We start from the raw sequence: 15,352 nt of genomic DNA, 5'->3' as shown, positions 1-15,352 counted from the left end.
TGATCCTACTGTTTTATGGCAATAGTAAAACAGAGAGTACATACTAATGTTTTTAGTCACTAACGCTTGAAGGTCAGCTTATAAACATCCAATAAATCAACGTGGTCTCAGGGCAATTCGTATTATTCTGTAGGTAAATCTGTGAAACTCCATTTAGCATTATATGTTATGTTTGGTTACATTATGAATGGAATATCATACAAATTAGAGCAGTGATTCTCAACTGGTTTTGCCTCTGGACCCAAATTGAACCAGATTGTCTCAGTCACAATCCAATATTCGAATCACAAGTTTTTTTTGTTGACAAAATCCAATTTGGAAAACTATTTTTAATGCTATATTGATAGTAAATGTATCAATTATATGACAAGGGAACAATAGTCCCACCAATAGTCCCACATTTCTTTTTACTCAGACACTTCGCAACCCATTCAAAACCTCCCATGAACCACCTCTTGGAGGACGTATAGTATTGCATGTCTTTATCCGAGACCAAGCTGTAACAACAAACAGCCTGGTCTCATAGACTAGACGTAACATGGTAAATGTAAATATGTTACACTCAAATTAGTATGATATGTTACATTTGGTGTGGTTACATAAAACAGAAGGTTACTTAAGGCAAAAACAAAAGGAGGGTGATTGGTCGGGGTGGATGGGTGGTCATATAATTCCAACGTCTAGCAACACAAAGGTTGCGTGTTTGAATCTCATCACGGACAACTTTAGCATTTCTGCTAATTAGGAACTTTTCAACTACTTACTACTTTTTAGATACTTTGAAACTACTTAGCATGTTAGCTAACCCTTCTCCTAACCCTAAACGTAACCCTTTTAGCTAACCTGTCCTCTAACCCTAACTTTAGTGTTAGCTCCCTAGCCACCTAGCTAACGTTAGCCACAACAAATTGGAATTCATAACATATCATACATTTAGCAAATTCGTAACATGCTGAACGTTTTACAAATTCATAACATATCATAGAAATTGTCATTCGTAACATATCATACAAATCATCCACAAATTCATAAATACCATATGAAATGGACCATATCATACAAAATGGAGTGTCTCGGATCTCGGATCTCCCGAGTGGCACAGTGGTCTAAGGCACTGCATCGCAGTGCTAACTGTGCCACTAGAGATCCTGGTTCGAATCCAGGCTCCGTCGTAGCTGGCCGTGACCGGGAGACCCATGGGCACACAATTGGCCCAGGGTAGGGGAGGGAATGGCAGGCAGGGATGTAGCTCAGTTGGTAGAGCATGGTGTTTGCAATGCCAGGTTTGTGGGTTCGATTCCCATGGGGTGCCAGTATGAAAAACAATATATATGTATGCACTCACTAACTGTAAGTTGCTCTGGATAAGAGCGTCTGCTAAATGACCAAAATTAAATGTAAAAAATGTACATACGGAATAATATGAAATGCTATGAGACCAGGTTCCAACAAAGGAAAATTACTGGGAGAATGTACATTTCCAGTTGGTGGAACTAACAACAAAGGTTAGGAGAACTAAAATGTCAAAGGTTAGGGGAATTTACATAGCAGGTTAGGTGAATTTATTTAATTTTAGAATAAAGGTTAGGGTAAGGGTTAGTTAAAATGCTACAGTTGTCCCCGACGCAATTTGAACATGCGACCGAACTACTTTAGTTTCTATCTCAAGTAACTAAACGATTAGTAGGTATCATACATCTTGGAGGTGCTCCAAAATATGCAAAGTATATTTTGTATGGCTCTGAGGCCAGACTGATTAAACTTTGTATGCCTATTTAAAATAGGTACCCTGTAGCAGTTGCAAGGAAGGAGATTCAGAGTCAGTTCAAGCAAGGCAGGTTGAAGTGTTCAAAGTGTAGATTTATTTAGGCTATAGTTCTTGGTGATCCAATGGTGAAGGCGCCATATCATTAATTACAAAATATCAAGCAAATAGTCGCTGTAAATGTACAATATACAGTGAGGGAAAAAGGTATTTGATCCCCTGCTGATTTTGTACGTTTGCCCACTGACAAAGAAATGATCAGTCTATAATTTTAATGGTAGGTTTATTTGAACAGTGAGAGACAGAATAACAACAACAAAAAAATCCTGAAAAACGCATTTCAAAAATGTTATAAATTGATTTGCATTTTAATGAGGGAAATAAGTATTTGACCCCCTCTCAATCAGAAAGATTTCTGGCTCACACTCTTAAAGGGAGTGCTCCTAATCTCAGCTTGTTACCTTTATAAAAGACACCTGTCCACAGAAGCAATCAATCAATCAGATTCCAAACTCTCCACCATGGCTAAGACCAAAGAGCTCTCCAAGGATGTCAGGGACAAGATTGTAGACCTACACAAGGCTGGAATGGGCTACAAGACCATCGCCAAGCAGCTTGGTGAGAAGGTGACAACAGTTGTTGCGATTATTCGCAAATGGAAGAAACACAAAAGAACTGTCAATCTCCCTCGGCCTGGGGCTCCATGCAAGATCTCACCTCGTGGAGTTGCAATGATCATGAGAACGGTGAGGAATCAGCCCAGAACTACACGGGAGGATCTTGTCAATGATCTCAAGGCAGCTGGGACCATAGTCACCAAGAAAATTGTTGGTAACACACTACGCCGTGAAGGACTGAAATCCTGCAGCGCCCGCAAGGTCCCCCTGCTCAAGAAAGCACATATACAGGGCCGTCTGAAATTTGCCAATGAACATCTGAATGATTCAGAGGAGAACTGGGTGAAAGTGTTGTGGTCAGATGAGACCAAAATGGAGCTCTTTGGCATCAACTCAACTCGCCGTGTTTGGAGGAGGAGGAATGCTGCCTATGACCCCAAGAACATGTCGTATCGAGTGAGTGGTGGCAATTATTGCTGATGAACAAAAGGAGTCTGCTCATACTGAACGTTGATCATAAGGTTTATTCAGACCACAAGCTTCAGCATGAGTGACAGGTGACATGACACCCGGAGAGTGACGCCTCAGAATGGCTGCTCGTTCTGCCCTCTCCTTCGTTTTCCCCCCTATTTATAACAATGATGCTCCCTCATCTGGCCAATCACCAGTCTCCCCTGGGGCGTCACCCTAAAACATTCCCTTTTGATACTAACATAAACAACATTCATTGTTCCTCCAAAACAGTCATAATCCTAATACACCACATTTCCCCCCTTCGAGACGAACTAAACGTCTCAAAAACAAACAGAATAGGATTATGACCAGTAACAATTTATCTTATTGAGTATCTTTAACATTAAACTAAAAACATTCTCCTCTAGAGTGTAAATACCTTTCTATGAAATAACTGTTTATGAAGTGTGAATACATTACTATGAAATATGAACAAATCTCTATGGAGTGTAAGAGCGAAAAACTGTCCGGCAACCTTCCATCCATCAATCAAGACAGTAAAATTCTCTCACGGTCCCTCTGCCCCAGGCAACCACCTTCGGTACTCCAGATAACCTCATAAACCATGTAAATGCATTTGAAACTATGATGCAATTAAATACACATGTAAGCCCCTGCAAACAAAATCCTATCCAAAAACATCCACTTGTAAGGCTGGTCAACCCATTGGACCGTACAGTGAACCTTTCCCTGCCTAAATTTCCTGTCCCTAAACATCACCGAAATAAACAAAAACATCTAAGTTCCTCACAGGTATTCAATAACATCAAACATCCTTTTACAAAAATTAATCCCTAAAAATATGACACAATTATGTATTACACATGTCTATATTTCATTGCAGACACTGGAATGTAGTCCACTACACTTCATCTCCCCGTAGTCTCCTCTTCTAATGGATTGTTGATGATGGAATCGGCCACACCCTCCTTGTTTCATCTCCTCCAGTCATATTGTCCCTTCATATTGTCGTTGTTTGAGTATTTCAATCTCCATATGTTCCCCCAAATGCTTCTGGAAGAAAAGAAAAAGACCAAACAGTATCCTTTGCAAAACAACACTTTCAAATTGACCATCAATATCAACTAAGAATATAAAAATGATGTATGAATCACATTAACCATTCCCCCCTTTGATTCATAAATCATACCAACATCACCCTAATATTGAGAAGAAAAAAACATTTGAAAAATCATCAAATAATCAAAAATGATATTTATCCATTCCATCTTCATCCAGATCAGGAACAGTCAACACCGGCATCTGAGTGTTGTCTCCAGGCCTCACTCTCCAACCTATCTCAATATCATAGCTTTCTCAAAGATCAGTAACAAATTACAAACATCACACAGTGTTATCAAAGTTGCCATTAAATGTAACCCATCACTGCCCCTACTGGCCTACCTGATCTTGCAACCAAATCTTCTCAGATCTCCCAAACACATCCCTTATATTCTTAAATGCATATATAACACTCGTGACATTATCGAACTATCTGGACTCAAAGTATACCTAATATTATCAATAGGATCTTTCCAAATGTTACACCATACCATGGAAAAAGTCCCCCCTTCTCCCTTAGATTTATCCTTCAATGATAGGCTTGAAGACTATGACATGTAGCCATGTCACCCTTTTAACCCTAGATTTAGCTGTGTCCGGTGCTATCCCTCCTATAATGATAAAAACCTCATATGGAAGCTTCAACGTTGACATGTAACAAAATCCTGTCCATCCATAATGTAAGAATATATATGCTTTATCACCACAAACCCTCCAAATATCTCTAAAATTCCCCATAGTCACATTGTCAGGCAAAAGCTAATCTTTTAACCCTCAAAGTCCTGCTGTTCCTACTAACTGGTACATAAAAAGTAACATATTTCTCATTACTACCCTTAAGGTCATGCATATTACATCACAATCTGATATTCCCATAAACATACCCCTTACCTCATATGTTTTATTAGAACAAACAACTTTTAGCCCTCAATGGTTACACCTCAAATGCTTCAGTTACGCTGTTACCTGATTTTTCTTTACCATCCAACAAATTCACACAAGTTAATTCACTTAATCCAATAACACCTAAACCCTAGGCTTAAACAAATGTTTTGACAACGACATTATTTTATCTGTTACTGACTGTTGCTGATACCGCAGTCATGACAACGCATAAGATTGACACATACTTGATAGAGGTCGAACGACCGTCTCTAACATGTTTGACTGGAATTCTAACCAGACATGGACCCTCCAGATTCCTCCCTGATCTTACAGAATGAGCTGCTGGAACCTTCCCCTCTATCTCTAATTTTCACAACAGAAGAATCAAACCACTCCCTTTAGTTTCTCTCTTCCCTAACGAGCGGTACTGATCAGATACCTCTCCTTGTCTGTCATTAAAATCAAAGACCTCATCCTGTCCTCCATGATAGTATCCTTCACTATTCTCTCTACTACTATCTGCTCTCCTATTTTAACCCTATTCGTCTTGCTACCCCCTTTACTTTCAGAAAAGTTGTTGTCGGTGTCATACTCCTACATTTGCTTATTGCCATTGTATCATTAATCCCTTCCAAAGTTACCATTAAAGTAGTTGATGTATTAACCTTAATTACTTCTAGTGCGAAAGTTCCCGTTATCCTCTGTGTATTATCTACTGTTGGAGTGGCTACTGTAACCTATTCTTCCTGAACTCCCTTGGTGACTGTGAAACTTCAACAGATTTCAAATCTTCCATCATAAGCGTTACTTTACGAATTACATAGCCCTTTAACCAATAATTCTTAACCGGAACAAATTTTAATGCTTGCACTAGATAAGTATACTTCTTCTCCATAATTATCTCTCCATATGGGAGGAACGTCCCCATCCTAACCCTAATAAGTATTTTTCCCCTAAAATTGGTGCTGTATTGGTTCCCTTATAACCAAATGCGATATATTTATGGCTTTAATAACTATCAATGTTGAAAGAGTTAAATTGCTTCTCACTGTTGTTATAATAGACTGAAGTGTTAATGTCCTTAGTTACTTCTAGTTTTCCCCAAAGAAAAGTTGTCTTTGCTTGTACTTCCATCTATCACCACTAGTGTCACTTTTTCCCACTCTCAGTCCTATCTCTAATCCCTGACTTTCAAACTTTTGATTATAAAAAATACACCCATAATTACCTTGATCTTCCTACTCTAAAATGTCATTCACCATTGTTCTCTCTCTTACTACTAACTTTGAAACTTAGCTTACTGTCTTAGAGTTCCTTCAACCTAGTCCTCCTAACTTTTTAATCTAATCTTTTCCTCCTAACCTTTTAAACCTTTTCCCACTGATTTATTCACAAAATCCCTTTACCACCAAATTTTAGAAAATGTGATTGGGAAAGTTCCCAACTGCCTTTGACTTCTTTACACACAGACTTGGCAAACTAAACACCTTTTAGCCTAGCCCGAAATCCCTTGGTGTAAGAATGTAACCCAGAATAACAATGCATCTCTTTCCAATACTGCAATAAATTTATGTCCTAATATTAGTATGTCTATTTTAATTTCTCGTTGATTTTTAAAGCAGAGCTCCATTGGTTCCCTAAGAGTACTTAACTGTTTTACTACCTCAAATCCCTATCCTAATTAGTCAAGTTTACATAGTGAGATGTTTAACCTCTTTAGGCTGAACACAGATAAGTTTATACACTATTCACTATCACTTCTCATAGTCCTCTGGTTTTACTTCAATTGTTAGCTATTTTCTCTTCTTCTCTAATCGATGCTCTCAGCTGATACCCCCCTTCCGGATCTTCTAGGCACTAACAGGTGATCTTCACTTGCTCCTTTATCTTCCTCTGTTGTTTTCTCCTGACGCATTTCCATCACAGGTAAAGTACCCAATCTGTCCACAATTATAACAGTCTTCTGAAAGTTGCTGGAAGTGTAGCTGAAATCTTCCTCCTCCTTCTATTTCTTCTCGTCCTCTTCCTCTCCAATTCTGTGTCTGTCCAGAAACTGGCTGTGGATATGGAACATCTGGTACCCCCCTTGGCTGGTACAATTGCATTTGATATTGTTCAGTTGAAGCTGTAACAGTGATTGTTGATTTGGTTCACTCTGATTCTTCATAACCAAAGCTTCTCTTCTCCACCTTCTCCAATTCTTGGGATCCTCTCAGCAGTTTCTCCTCTTCTGTATCTTCAGCTGTGTTACTTCTTCTAAACTATTTGCTTTATCCAGGCATGATAAACATCGGTCTATATCTCTATTTCTTCTGTGCCAGTCCTTGTAGGACAAACTCCTCTTGAACATAAAGCACCCTTAATCTCCAAATCTTCATCGCTTTCTTCATCTTTGCTTTCATCAGAGATCAAATCTCGTGTATCCTTCTTCCTTCAACTTCCATCAGAGATCAAATCTCTAGTATCCTTCTTCTTTCCTCTCTTGCCAACTTCCTTCTGATCACAGAGTCATATCCACCCATGACCTCTTCATCATCACTCATCTTCATCATCCTCATCTTCTTTAAGTTCCATCCTCCTTAACCTCCCTCTTCTCTTCCAGACATCTCATTTCCTTCCTTCTGGAGTTTTGATTCATCTTCATCGTCGTTTCTGCTTGTCCTCTATCTATTATTCATCTTCATCTCTGATGCACCAATCACCCTCCTGGATGATCACTAGAAGCTGAGGATTAACATCCCTAAGCTCTACTTTTTGCTGAATCCGTATGTGAGAAAGGTGTACTAACTTCTGCCATTAGTTTTTCTAACACTACTTTCTAACACTACTTTAGTTAAAGGATTACTATTTTTACCCTATATCAATCGGTGTAATCACCTTCATCTAGCCTTGCTGTCCTTTCTCCCCATTGTAACAACCCTTTTATATTCCTTTATTATGAATTATCTTATTTTAGACTGTATAGCCTATGGCTTCCCCCCTGTAATTATTAATATAAAACTAACAAAAAATGTATTTATTTTTTTCCCCCAAAAAATCAAATCAACTAAAATATGAATATGAAAAAATTCAATTAAATGTTTTATTCAAAAACCATTTCTAATTAAAATAAAAAATCAATCAACAAAATCAATTAAAAATTATGAATAATTTAAAACCAATTTTTTATTCCTATATCACCAATTTATCAATTAGTGTTGGCTATCTTACCACAACCCATCAAATGCAAATGTAAGTTAGTCAACTTCAAAGCAATCCCCAAAAACAAAGCCTCTAACCCTTCAATACTACAATTCCCATAAACCCCCTTGCTCTATAGGCACCTAATTATCTTAAATTTACAGAATAATGTCAGTCCTTGATTCCCAACACAATTCCAATCAAACCCCAGTGATACACAGAGCTTCCAAAATGCAATTTTTAATGAAACATTTGCCAAGCCTATGTAAAATTGTCATAACATCACATATTTTGTTAGGATGATTTTGTGAACTAGCCTGATATCTGATCCTCTGCCTCGTCACACCTTGTCACGTGACGCACGTCAGTCACACGTTAGCCCCTCCTCTCTCCTGTCGTATCGTATTGCTCCTCTCATATGACAGAAAAACAGACACAGGAAAAGACTTTAGTAGTTAATGCAATCACTGAGTTATTTCAACCATTCAATATTCGTTCCTTCTACATTATTCACTCTAAGACTAAACTCAGAACTAAATAGATCGCTCAAAAACATTTTTATTTTATTTTAATCCGTCATTTAATTCAATTCATTATAGTCCGTCACCATATATCTAATTTATAAATTCAATAGGTCACAAAACAAGTTTCATCTTTAACCATCGCCGATGTAACAACTAGAATACTCGTGTCCAAATATCTCTTTGTCTGTGTGTTTCTCCGTCTCCCTGCAGCCCCCAGATGGGACCTATGACCTTTACCCATAATGCAGTGTTTTGTAGGCTTAGCACAACCGCATGTCGTAGTTTTAGCGCCGTAAAATCATGCACATGCGCACATCCATTTAACCCCATGCTTTTTCACCATAGAACGATAGCATTACGCTACAGCTTCACTATTTTATACCTTATACTCACACAATTACACATAACAGAGCTCACATTTGCGTAGAACTTTCAGTTCCCCCCACATACAAACAAGTTTAAGAGGCTTGAATCCATCGCAGTGGACCTCTAAGGTTAAGATTATCATGTAGCACGCAACACAATTAGCATTTAGCAATTAGCATTAGCATTAGCTTTAGGTACAATGTGACACAACACACATTTAGCATTTAGCATTAGCATTAGCCTTTAGCCAACTGCGGCCTACAACCTGTAACAAAACCCGCATTAAGTCTTTAATTACTGTTTCGTTTGTCCTAAATTTATTCTGCCGTGAGTATGGCTATTTAAATGAGCAGTTCCACCCACGCAAATATCCCGTCGGACAGAAGATGAGCAGCCAACCCCCAAGAAAATTTCCCACCAACCCCAGTCCCAGACTGACCTGAAAACTCCTAATGCGTTTCCAGGATTTTGTGGCCCACCCTGCGGTCGCCCCGTTCATCACGAGGGCTTATCTAAACCTGCAATGCTCTAAAATTGTATACATATCTTGGCCCCGACTGTTCTTGACTTACTATTCAAGCAACACATCTCTATAAACAATCCCTAAACTCTAACCACTTTTGCGCTGTTTTTAAAAATGTATAATGATTAGCCAGACCCCAGCCATCAGCAAAAACACCACCCGAGGCACGGTCGTAATGGTACATTCCTCCAGTGTACACAAGCAGTAACAAAACTAACAACTTAGCTGTGTTTGGTCTGGTCATGACTCCAGACCGAAGTTAGCTTGAGTTAGCTTGGCGGCTCCAAATGCAGCAGAGGAGAGATTGCAGACCCCTCCTGGCAAGCTCGCCATTTGTCGTATCGAGTGAGTGGTGGCAATTATTGCTGATGAACAAAAGGAGTCTGCTCATACTGAACGTTGATCATAAGGTTTATTCAGACCACAAGCTTCAGCATGAGTGACAGGTGACATGACACCCGGAGAGTGACGCCTCAGAATGGCTGCTCGTTCTGCCCTCTCCTTCGTTTTCCCCCCTATTTATAACAATGATGCTCCCTCTTCTGGCCAATCACCAGTCTCCCCTGGGGCGTCACCCTAAAACATTCCCTTTTGATACTAACATAAACAACATTCATTGTTCCTCCAAAACAGTCATAATCCTAATACACCACAAACACCATCCCCACCGTCAAACATGGAGGTGGAAACATTATGCTTTGGGGTTTTTTTTCTGCTAAGGGGACAGGACAACTTCACCGCATCAAAGGGACGATGGACGGAGCCATGTACCGTCAAATCTTGGGTGAGAACCTCCTTCTCTCAGCCAGGGCATTGAAAATGGGTCGTGGATGGGTATTCCAGCATGACAATGACCCAAAACACACGGCCAAGGCAACAAAGGAGTGGCTCAAGAAGAAGCACATTAAGGTCCTGGAGTGGCCTAGCCAGTCTCCAGACCTTAATCCCATAGAAAATCTGTGGAGGGAGCTGAAGGTTCGAGTTGCCAAACATCAGCCTCGAAACCTTAATGACTTGGAGAAGATCTGCAAAGAGGAGTGGAACAAAATCCCTCCTGAGATGTGTGCAAACCTGGTGTCCAACTACAAGACACGTCTGACCTCTGTGATTGCCAACAAGGGTTTTTCCACCAAGTACTAAGTCATGTTTTGCAGAGGGGTCAAATACTTATTTCCCTCATTAAAATGCAAATACATTTATAACATTTTTGACATGCGTTTTTCTGGATTTTTTTGTTGTTATTCTGTCTCTCACTGTTCAAATAAACCTACCATTAACATTATAGAGTGATCATGTCTTTGTCAGTGGGCAAACGTACAAAATCAGCATAGGATCAAATACTTTTTTCCTTCACTGTACACTGGCAACAGCCAAAATAAATAGCCTCTGTATTAGATTGAACCTGTCCTAAACTGAACGTGACACAGGTAGGGCAACACTGCACAGCCTACCCTTGAGAAGAAAAAAAAAACTCACTCAAACCCTCACAGGACTTCAAACAGGTAGGCTATAGGCTACCTATGCATATTCACTTTGCCCCTCCCAGGACCATACCATTACCAAATTGGAAATTGCAACCAATAAACTGGTTCTACAATGTAAAAGGCTATTTCCCTATCCTTTATTACATTGCTAAACTACAAAGTAATCATAATATTTGAGCACAGTTCACAAACTGAACACTTTTCATAATTTTCTTTCAACTCACAGCAAACCGGGAACATTCCCAGAACATCAGCTAAGATTACCATTAAGTTCTAGTTTTATCTAACATTAGGATGATAACATCCCAAAAGCATTCAAAAACATTTTTATTACTAAATGTTTATTTTCTTACGAAAATGTTCTCCTAACATTCACTAACATTCACTAAAATGGTGTGCAAAACATCTGTAACAACCACCACAGAACATTCCCCAAACATTCTCATTAGGATTCCAGGTAATGTAATGACACAATGTACCAGTAATGTTTTTAGAACACTGCCACAACAAAATGTGAGAGCAACATTCTGGCAACATTGCAACCCCAGGCAATTTTTTACACAAACATTGTATGACCATCAGCACAACTGGACAGTTGTTGTGTTATGAGAACATGCTGCAATTTAACTGTTCTGGGGACTTTCACAGAACCGATTTTGGTTTGCTGGGTAGGCCAAGTATTTCTGTGCACATTCAGGCTCAACATTGGCGGGATGGAGAAACCAGACATAGACATGTACACATGGAGTGCTCCAAACAAAGTAGGCTACATTGGAGAAAAGGTTTTTCCTGACAAGTTTAGCGTGGTTTCTGAGCTCTACAAACTACGTGTCCACACCGAGATTGAGAAAGGTACATTAATCTGACAATATAGGCCCCTAGGCTATTTCATGAATGAACAGAAATTAGCCTACCGATGTAGCCTAAGTGTAACCGAACACTAAACGTTCTAGATTACTGGGGATGGAACGCCGGGATAAACTGTAAATTAATCACTGGTGATATATTAAAACAAAGGTAAAAAAATTCACACAAAAAAACAATGAATATGCCGGAATTGAGGAGTACACCACATCAGTCACTGGCTTCATCAATAAGTGCATCGATGATGTCGTCCCCACAGTGACCGTACGTACATACCCCAACCAGAAGCCATGGATTACAGGAAACATCCGCACTGAGCTAAAGGGTAGAGCTGCGGCTTTCAAGGAGCGGGACTCTAACCCGGACGCTTATAAGAAATCCCGCTATGCTCTCCGACGAATCATCAAACAGGCAAAGAGTCAATAAAGGACTAAGATTGAATCGTACTACACCGGCTCTGACGCTCGTCGGATGTGGCAGGGCTTGAAAACTATTACAGACTACAAAGGGAAGCACAGCCGCGAGATTCCCAGTGACACAAGCCTACCAGACGAGCTAAACCACTTCTATGCTCGCTTCGAGGCAAGCAACACTGAAGCATGCATGAGAGCACCAGCTGTTCCGGATGACTATGTGATCACGCTCTCCGTAGCCGATGTGAGTAAGACTTTTAAGCAGGTCAACATTCACAAGGCCGCAGGGCCAGACGGATTACCAGGACGTGTACTCCGAGCATGTGCTGACCAACTGGCAAGTGTCTTCACTGACATTTTCAACATGTCCCTGACTGAGTCTATAATACCAACATGTTTCAAGCAGACCACCATAGTCCCTGTGCCCAAGGACACTAAGATAACCTGCCTAAATGACTACCGACCCGTAGCACTGACGTCTGTAGCCATGAAGTGCTTTGAAAGGCTGGTCACGGCTCACATCAACACCATTATCCCAGAAACCCTAGACCCACTCCAATTTGCATACCGCCCCAACAGATCCACAGATGATGCAATCTCTATTGCACTCCACACTGCCCTTTCCCACCTGGACAAGAGGAACACCTACGTGAGAATGCTATTCATTGACTACAGCTCAGCATTCAACACCATAGTGCCCTCAAAGCTCATCACTAAGCTAAGGATCCTGGGACTAAACACCTCCCTCTGCAACTGGATCCTGGACTTCCTGACGGGCCGCCCCCAGGTGGTAAGGGTAGGTAACAACACATCTGCCACACTGATCCTCAACACGGGGGCCCCTCAGGGGTGCGTGCTCAATCCCCTCCTGTACTCCCTGTTCACCCATGACTGCATGGCCAGCCACGACTCCAACACCATCATTAAGTTTGCCGACGACACAACAGTGGTAGGCCTGATCACCGACAACGATGAGACAGCCTATAGGGAGGAGGTCAGAGACCTGGCCGTGTGGTGCCAGGATAACAACCTCTCCCTCAATGTGACCAAGACAAAGGAGATGATTGTGGACTACAGGAAAAAAAAGAGGACTGAGCACGCCCCCATTCTCATCGACGGGGCTGTAGTGGAACAGGTTGAGAGCTTCAAGTTCCTTGGTGTCCACATCACCAACAAACTATCATGGTCCAAACACACCAAGACAGTCGTGAAGAGGGCACGACAAAGCCTATTCCCCCTCAGGAGACTGACAAGATATGGCATGGGTCCTCAGATCCTCAAAAAATTCTACAGCTGTACCATCGAGAGCACAGCTCAATGCACCAGTGAGTATGTACCATCGCACACAACCATGTACACTGCTACAAATCATCGTGACCCAAGGTCATCGGAATCATCAAAGGTCCAGCCAGCAGTGGTCAACGTTGATATAGCCAGATGCTACAAAACTGAACCAGTCGTCCGATTTGATAAACAAAGTGGTCATGAGCATAGAGGTATACCTGTCAGTCCTTCAGGTAACCAGCAGAACTGCAACATATCCCTCCCTCTCCAGAACACCATTAAAGGCTATAGAGGAGAGATCATGCCTGTAGGAGAACAACCCCACAACATTGGGCGGTCCAACCAAGCCCACCTGCCGTCTCCCCAGCCACAACCACGGCCTGCAACTGCCCTCAGAGAGGATCCACCTGATACATCAGGACCTACAGATGTAACTAAATACCTGATACGTCATCAAATGGTGAGTACCGGCCTATTGAAATTTGATGACCATCCAGAAAACTATTGGGCCTGGAAATCATCCTTTCTTAGCAGCACCCAAGACCTAAATCTGACAGCCAGAGAAGAGCTGGACCTACTCTCCAAATGGCTTGGACCCGAGTAATCTGAGCAGGCCAAGCGGATCAGATCGGTGCACGTCCACAATGCAATAACAGGGCTCACAATGGTATGGCAGAGACTTGAAGACTGCTACGATTCACCTGAAGTGATTGAAAACTCACTTCTGAAGAAAATATTTTGAAGATCACAAACAAAGACAACAAGAAGTTAAGAGAGCTTGGAGACATGCTTCTAGAGCTGGAGGCAGCTAAAGCTGGTGGACACCTGCCAGGCCTCTCGTATCTGGACACATCTCGCGGTGTCAATCCAATCATAGAGAATCTCCCCTACAGCCTACAAGAAGATGTATCTCACAAGCGTCAAAATACAAAGAAGATCATCAGGTTGCATTCCCTCCGTTCTCCTTCTTTGCCAATCTTATTGTCAACCAAGCGAAGACCCACAATGATCCAAGCTTTACCTAATCACAGGAGGTTCAAGCTCCACAAAGACTGAAAAACCACCAGAGAAGTACAACAGAGAACACAGAACTCCAGTGTCCATGCGGAAGACCGAAGTTTCATCTCAGTCTGAAGCAAACCAGGCTCATCCCTCAGGAAAGACAGTTGAGGACCCAAACAAACAGTGTCCATTATACAGCAATCCTCACCCTCTGATAAAATGGAGTAATTGGAAGGAATAACACAGCTTACTCTTCCCACTCTCATAGAATGTGACATGATGCCCGACGATAGATCAGAGATTCCCTCACCTGAAATTGCACGTCATCACCCGCATCTGATGCCTGTTGCAGACAAGATTCCAGCACTCGACTCAGGCACAGCAATGCTTCTCCTGCTCAGAAAAGACAATACAATGGGCGTCAAAACACACCCTACGCACAACGCCTTGACCTCTGATGGGTCATCATCGGTGATGTATGTCTGAACGGATCTCACAAGCCAGCTAAAGTTAACATTTACAGAACAAATGTGCTACAAAATGGACGCACATCATTCCTTAGCCCTTGTGCTAACATCATTCAGATCAAAGAGAGACTGAATAACAAAGCACAACTTCAGGAAGCTCAGAGTTACATAGAGGGCGCTGTCCCAGCTGGAGATACGGATGACTTCGGATGCAAAGTGTTTGAAAGAACACAAAACGACGACAAGCCAGCCCCATCGATTGAAGATAGCATCTTCCTTGAGATCATGGACAGGAAAGTCTTCATGGACAAGTCTAAAAGCTGGGTAGCTCCTCTACCTTTCCGTTCACCCCGGCGTCAACTCCCTAAAAACAGAGGACAGGCACTAAAACGACTCACTTCTC

The sequence above is a fragment of the Coregonus lavaretus genome (genome assembly GCF_964263955.1).
Source record: "Coregonus lavaretus genome assembly, chromosome: 17".
Taxonomy (NCBI): Eukaryota; Metazoa; Chordata; class Actinopteri; order Salmoniformes; family Salmonidae; genus Coregonus; species Coregonus lavaretus.
The sequence above is the reverse complement of the archived record's forward strand: the minus strand, read 5'-3'. Positions refer to the sequence as shown.